Source organism: Myotis nattereri (genome assembly GCF_964212035.1).
Source record: "Myotis nattereri genome assembly, chromosome: 3".
In the NCBI taxonomy this organism is placed as follows: domain Eukaryota; kingdom Metazoa; phylum Chordata; class Mammalia; order Chiroptera; family Vespertilionidae; genus Myotis; species Myotis nattereri.
The window spans coordinates 143884024-143890700 of record NC_138077.1 but is presented as its reverse complement, the minus strand read 5'-3'; positions in this window follow the sequence as shown (position 1 = coordinate 143890700).

Sequence of the window (6677 nt, the reverse complement as noted above, 5' to 3'; positions counted from 1 at the left end):
AATCCTCTATACAGCTCGGGTAAAATCGAGCCCAAGAACATTTGTTAGGATGGGTCCTGGGCAAGCCTAGCACACGGGAGGGTGGGCATCTGTTCACCTAAAGCTGCTGAGAGTCCATAGCTCAGGCATCGTTAAGGATAAACCACTGGAGGGTCATTGCTAAGTTCTGGGGTCAGGAGCCCCACACAGGGGTCCCTGATTACAAGCTCTGTGGTATCATGAAGATGAAAGAAGCCTGCCTTCAAGAGCTGGAGGTGAAGCGCTGAGCTCTCATATTGCCTTGGCCCTGGCACCAGAGAGAACATTATCTGTTTGTGTTTGTATGTACTGTATGTTGGTAAGTAGGTAGGTATCTTTTTTTTTTGTTCTTTTATTTAATTTTTTTAATTTTGATGATGAATCCATAAGGTTCTACCCTCCATTCGTGGGAGGAAAGCCTTCGTCTGGGCTCCACCACAGACATTGAAAGTTAACCTGCTGAGGACTGGGCCTGGGAAAAGGCAAGAATGAAAACGGCGGGCCTTGTCTGCAGGGGGCAGGGACTGGGTCCTTCCTGGAGTGTATCATCTGTGACATTTAAAACTGTCAGAGGCATTTCCCAGCCAACTTCACTCCTGGGCAGACGGGCCTGGAAAATGCTCGTGTTTAGCCTCCCTCCACCTCCCCTCCCGCCGTGGTGCTTCCTTTGCCAGGAGCACCAGGGCACTACCTGTGTGAGCTGGCCAGGCCGCTCTGCAGCCAGAGAATCTGGAGGCTGGCTGGCTCCCAGCGATGCCGCACCCAGGACTGCGCGGCCTCGGGGAGGTGAGGTGAGCCGCCTGGAGTGACTCAGGCCAAGGAAGTGCGATGCCCAGACTCGTTTGTTCATCAGTTCCTCCCAGCCTGAGTCCATGCTTACTATCCTGGCAGGACAGACAGACACTGAGAACCCAGGCAATGACTGAGAGTCCCCGGGGACCAGCAGTCTAGGACCTGTGGGTGACACATATGACTCAATGATCTGATCGTCATTTCAAATGCCAACAGCTTTTTTCCCCCCTCTTCTTTTTCCTTCTTTAACTTATTAGGGACTTTTCCCATAAGGGTATATAAAATAGCCTGCCCAAGCTTGTTCCCAAGCTCGGATCTAACCAGGATTTGTCAGCACCCTCCTGGTCCCCTGCCCTCTGATTACATACAATAAATAAATGCTGCGGCCAAATAGCATCACATCGTGGGAGCAGTGTCCAGGGTGAGCCTGGCAGAAACAGCATGCACAGGAGCCTTGGACCCAGTTCTGAGGACAGGGCAAGAGCCAGGAGAGCAGGCCCAACTCAAGGCTTCTCTCCCCTGAGGACCACCTCTCAGTCCCAAGCAAGGAGCCCCGTGTTGGCTCGTCATCCCTGCAGTGAAAGTGCTAGAGGAACACGGAATGTTGTGAGGCCCACATTACTGCTCCGTTCCAGCTTCAGATGGACAGACTGAGCCATTCCCTCTTATTCCGAGAGTCTCTGAAGCCCTTCCATCCGAGCTTCCCTGGCATGAGCTCCGCTCAGTGTGGCATTTATTAAGGACCCACTGAGTGCCACACCCATGCCAGGTAACGCAGGAAGGCAGTGATAAGTATTCAATGGGGTCTGCTTTTCTCTTGGATTTGAGCTTGATGGGATCCTAAAGGAGGCACTTTCTTTCTAACACTTCCTGCCCACCGTGGTTTAATGGGCTAATAAGGGAGGGAAGCAAATAGAAAGCGTGCCAATGAGGGACCTCGGGGAGAGGACACAGAGCTTGCCTGGCCCCGTCCCCCACCTTCGGGCCCAGGAAGCTGAGGCAGGTGCCTGCAGCTTTCTCTGTCTCTGGTGGAGGGCATTAACCCTTGGCAAGTCTGGCCTGCCTATGGGCGGAGCCTGTTCCTGAGACAGAGAGATCCCTAAGCAGGCCTGTAGAAGGTGAACACGAATGGATGTGGGCAGCGCAGCGCCCACCTTGTCCACCCAGGCCCAGCCCCGGAGGAGGAATGTCAGTCAGTCTCTCTGCTTCCCACCAGCAGGAGGGGTGGTGGTTCAGAGGTGTTGTTTCAAACAGTGCCTGGTCCAGAAGGGGGTTTTAGCTTTCCTCTGCCCTCCTCTCTCCTGATTAAACAGTTCAGGTGTGATGTCGGTGAAAACTGAGAGTTGACTAAGCAGGGCTTTAGTCTACTCTCCCTGAGGATAAAGGGGCGCACACAAGAATGTTCTCCCCTCTGCATTCAGAGCTTGGGGGAAAGAGAGGTGGCTGCTGGCTCATCCCAGGCTCCGCCCACAGGAGGATGGCTGACCAAGTGCCCAACTCTTGAGGCAAACAAGTGCTCAGGGCTCAGGCAGCCTCCGCCCCAGCCCTCCCTCCCTGCCAGTTTGGACTGCTTTCTTCCAACACAAATGAACAGCTCATAGGTACCAACAGCTCATAAGGAGTCTCCCTTGGCACCTGGAAGCCAGGCAGCGTAACTTCCAACGTGAATTTGGACCAAGCCTAGACCCCAGTGCAGCCTCGGGATTTTCTGATTGCCAACTCTGGGTGGCTGAGATGTGCAGGAAGGCTCACCACAGCTCCCAGAAAGCTGGCTCTCTGTAGCCCAGATGGGCCTCCCAGACCTTTTCTAGGCCACAGAAACTTCCATCTCACAAACAGGCATGAACACTGAACCCTCCCTGATACTCAGAAGGTGGAGCAGCTTCCAGAAGGTCCAAGGTGGGCCCCTGGTGTCAGAGAACATTTCTACGGAGATGAGAGCAGGGATCACATAGCAGTTCCTACCCAGCACCCACCCCAGCCACCTGCTAAAGCTCTAAGTGGGAGAACCATACAGACCATATATACTCTGAGCTCCTACTCAGGCCCTCGGTAGGCGGAGGAAACGCCACTGTCTGTGTGTAAGGTTCATCCAAACCTACCTCCCAGAGCACTTACACCTTTTCATAAGGGCCCAAAGGAGATGGGTCTGTCCTAAGGGGGACCCAGGATAAGGGTGTGCCTGGACATGGCCCAGAGAAAAACTTGGCCCCCACTTACGCTGGGACTAGCATGCCAGCTGAAATTTCCAGTATCATGTGGACCTCAACTGAGCCAGGGCAAGACCAGTGACACCTCCCCAGTACAGATAGGTGACCAGTCACATTAGAGGGAACTGATCCCAATCTCTCCTCCTCCCTGCCTCTCTCCAACCTAGAGCAACTTGACCTGTGAAAGGGAAGATGAAGAAAGAAAGGGCAGGCCACATACATGTCCTCCCGAAGCCTATCTTTGCCAAGGAGAAAGGGAAGGTAAGATTTAAACTGGGTGTGAGATTGGAGTTTTGACCCAGATGGGACTGGATACTGAAAGTGACTGCTGATTAGGACATTTCCTTAAGATACTGAAATATGGTAGCAATCATCTCAGGTAGTTTAACTTTAACCCTGCTGTTTGGCTTCTGTACTTATTTGCTTTGTTTAACAATAGAAAAGTTACTTTGATTTTCTGAATTGTATAAATCATCCCATTTGACTGAATGCCTTATTGATTGTAATGTGAATATCCCATTGGTTGTGATCTTACTGGTTTTAGAAAGCAAATTCCTCTGTACCTGGGAACCAGGACAGCACAATTATCCCAAGACCTGAGGGTTCCAGATAGTTTCCCTGTCAACTCAGTGGTCCCAAGACCCGAGGGCTCTAGGTAATGTGTTTCTGTCAACTCAGTGGTCCAAAGGCCCAAAACTATAATTAATCTTTGTAGATAACTAATTGGCTCAATCTCGCTTCTGTAACTGCTTGGTGCAAACCAAGGTCCTCATTCCAAACCCTGGGATGTAATCAATACCTTTGTGATTTTTGCCTATGTAAATCTGGTGTTGCAGCCATCTTATCACTGCAAGATTTGGGAGAGCGAAATGCCCCCTCGTAGTCCCAGATTGCAAAAAATGTGACTCTTTAATTCGACTACTTGAGGCGTCCTTTTGTGATTCGCGGGGTACATTACAACAATACCATCACAGGATGGGCAAAGGTCGTTACTGGGGAAAATAGTCATTTATTATACCTTTTCCCTATTTAGTTGAAACTTCTCAAATTGTTTTTGCAGCCATGGATTCTGAGAACTTTAAGGAACATATTTTCCTCTTGAAACACAAAATCTGGAGACACCTAGAAAATGGAGCCAAAGTGGTTGCCTTGTTTGAAGCAGAGAGCCGAACACTCTGAAATGTTCTTTGCTTCCTGGAGAGCTAGTTCTCAAAGATGTGTTAAAACACAGAATACACAGTGTGTGAGTTTCCTGCTGCTGCTGTAACAAATCACCACCGACTTAGTGGCTTCCTACAACACAACTTTATTCTGTAGGTTAGACCAAGTCCAACATGGTCTCACTGGACTAAGATCTAGGTGTCCACAGGGTGACCGGGGGTCCTCGCATGGCATCACTTCAGCTTCCTCTGTCGCCCCCACCTCTTCCACGTTAAGGACCCTTGTTATTGCATCGGGCTTACCTGGATAATCCAGGGTAACGTCCAATCTTAGAGTCATTTGGTTAGCAACCGTAATTTCACCTGTGATATGGATTCCCTTTGCCATGCAACCTAACACCGTCACAGGATTTGGGGAGTAGGACATAGACAACTTTGGGGGCCATTATTCTTCTACCACATGAGGCGTCTATGTTATTGAATTCAATATAGTTTAACAAAAATGCATGTGATCCTCACAACACATGGCCAAGATTCAGTTGCCTTCTGTCACCTCGCCTCACCAGGGTGTGGGGAGACAGGCTTACTGTGAACTCTGAGAGGCAGTAGCTAAGACTGCCAGACTTTGTTGTGTCTGGAGGATCACACAAAAGCATTCAGTCTCCCTTAGGCCTCCAAGCAGTGGTGACTGCAGGAATGTGGTCTGCACTCGCCTCCCCAGGTAAGAGGCTCTGACACGCCCCTCCCCACTCCAAGCCCCAGCTGCCACTCTGTTGCTCTCACTGTTCTGCTGACACCAGGACTTACCCTTCCACTGATAGCATCTTCTGCTGCAAGTATTTGGCCAGTAAAATCCCAGGTGACCTTAATCAGTATCAGGCGCTGCAAGATGCTGCCTTAGGGAATAGAAAAGGTGGTGACATGTCTTGTCACCAGCGCTCCTGAGAGTTGAGGCTCACCTTTCTCCAAGGGTGTTATCTCCTGTCTTAAGCTGCATCTGCACAGGTGCCACAGCCTGGATTGGAGGGAGAGCTGGAGCCCAGCCCCGCTGATCTGCAGGGAGGAAGGCGGTGGGAGAGCTCTGCGGAGACTGGGACGCAGCCCTGTTAACTGTGCTTGCTGGGATGGGAAGCATGCGGAATCCTGGCAACTCCCCTGCACTAACAGCTCTTGTCTGCCCTCTGAATACAGAATGGAAACCTGTGCATCCTGCTAGGACTGGGTTTCCAGGACACCATAGGGGTCCCAGGGTGTTACGGGAAGTCTGAAGAGCAAGGCTCTTGACCTTGGCCAGCCAATCCCGTGCTCTGGGTTTTGGAAACCTTCTCATCCTTACTGGTGGGTCCCAGCAGGTTAGGTTGGCCCTGGTCCAGCATAGGCCCTGGACATCAGAAAGTTTCCCCTAGGGCTCTTCCCCATCTCCTCGTCAGGATGCTTTGAGGGTAGAAAACTCACATTCAGACCACCCTCAGTGATGGCTTCTGGGCAGCTGAGCCATCCCTCAGCAGCCCCCTCCCCCTGGAGCACTGCGTGGCCCACACCCCAGACCTTGTACACAAAGGCTCTCATTCTCTTCTTTTCTTACACAATAAGCTTTCCAGCTTGCTGGGAAGGACATGATGACCTGATAAACCGGAAACTCAAGCCGGGAGAAACATAAGGCCTTATTTAACCTCCTGAGGGGTAAAAAGGGACCAATTCTCCATTAGAAACACATAGCCACCGGGACCTTGGACACAGAACCCCAGGAGCATTCATTCCTTTAAAGTGAGGTCACCTTCCCATGGCCCAAGAGCTTTCTTTCTGAAGCACAAATATCCACAAACCCACTCTCTAAGCACATTTCCTATAATAAGCATTGTTACTATCATAATGAAAAAAATAATCCCCTGTATTTTGTTCATCCATTTATGAGTTGATGGACATTTGCTCTAGTTCTACGTTCTGACTACTAGGAATGACACTGCTACAAAAATTCAGGTACAAGTTTTTGTATGGACAAATGTTTTCATATATATATAGGTGAAATTGCTGAGTTACATGGTGACTCTATATTAAACTATTTGAGGAACTGCTAAATTGTTTTGCAAAGTAACCACTATTTTCCATTCTCACTAGCAATGTAGGAGGGTTCCAATTTCTTCTCATCCTTACTATTCTTGTTATTGTCTGTCTTTTTTTTTTTTAAATGATGGCCATCCTAGTGTGTATGAAGTGGCATTTTATTACAGTTTAATTATATTTCTCTAATGATTAATGATGTTAAGCATCTTTTGAGGTGCTTATTAAACATTTGCATTTTTCTTATGAGAAATGTCTATTTAAATTATTTGCCCATTTTTAAAATGTGTTTTTTTTTGTCTTTTTATTGTTGATCTGTAAGTGCTCTTTATATTTTTTGGATACTAATCAGATATGGGATTTGCAAATATTTTCTTTCATTCTGTGGCTTGTCTTTTTACTTTCTTCATAGTGACTTTTGAAGCACAAAAATGTT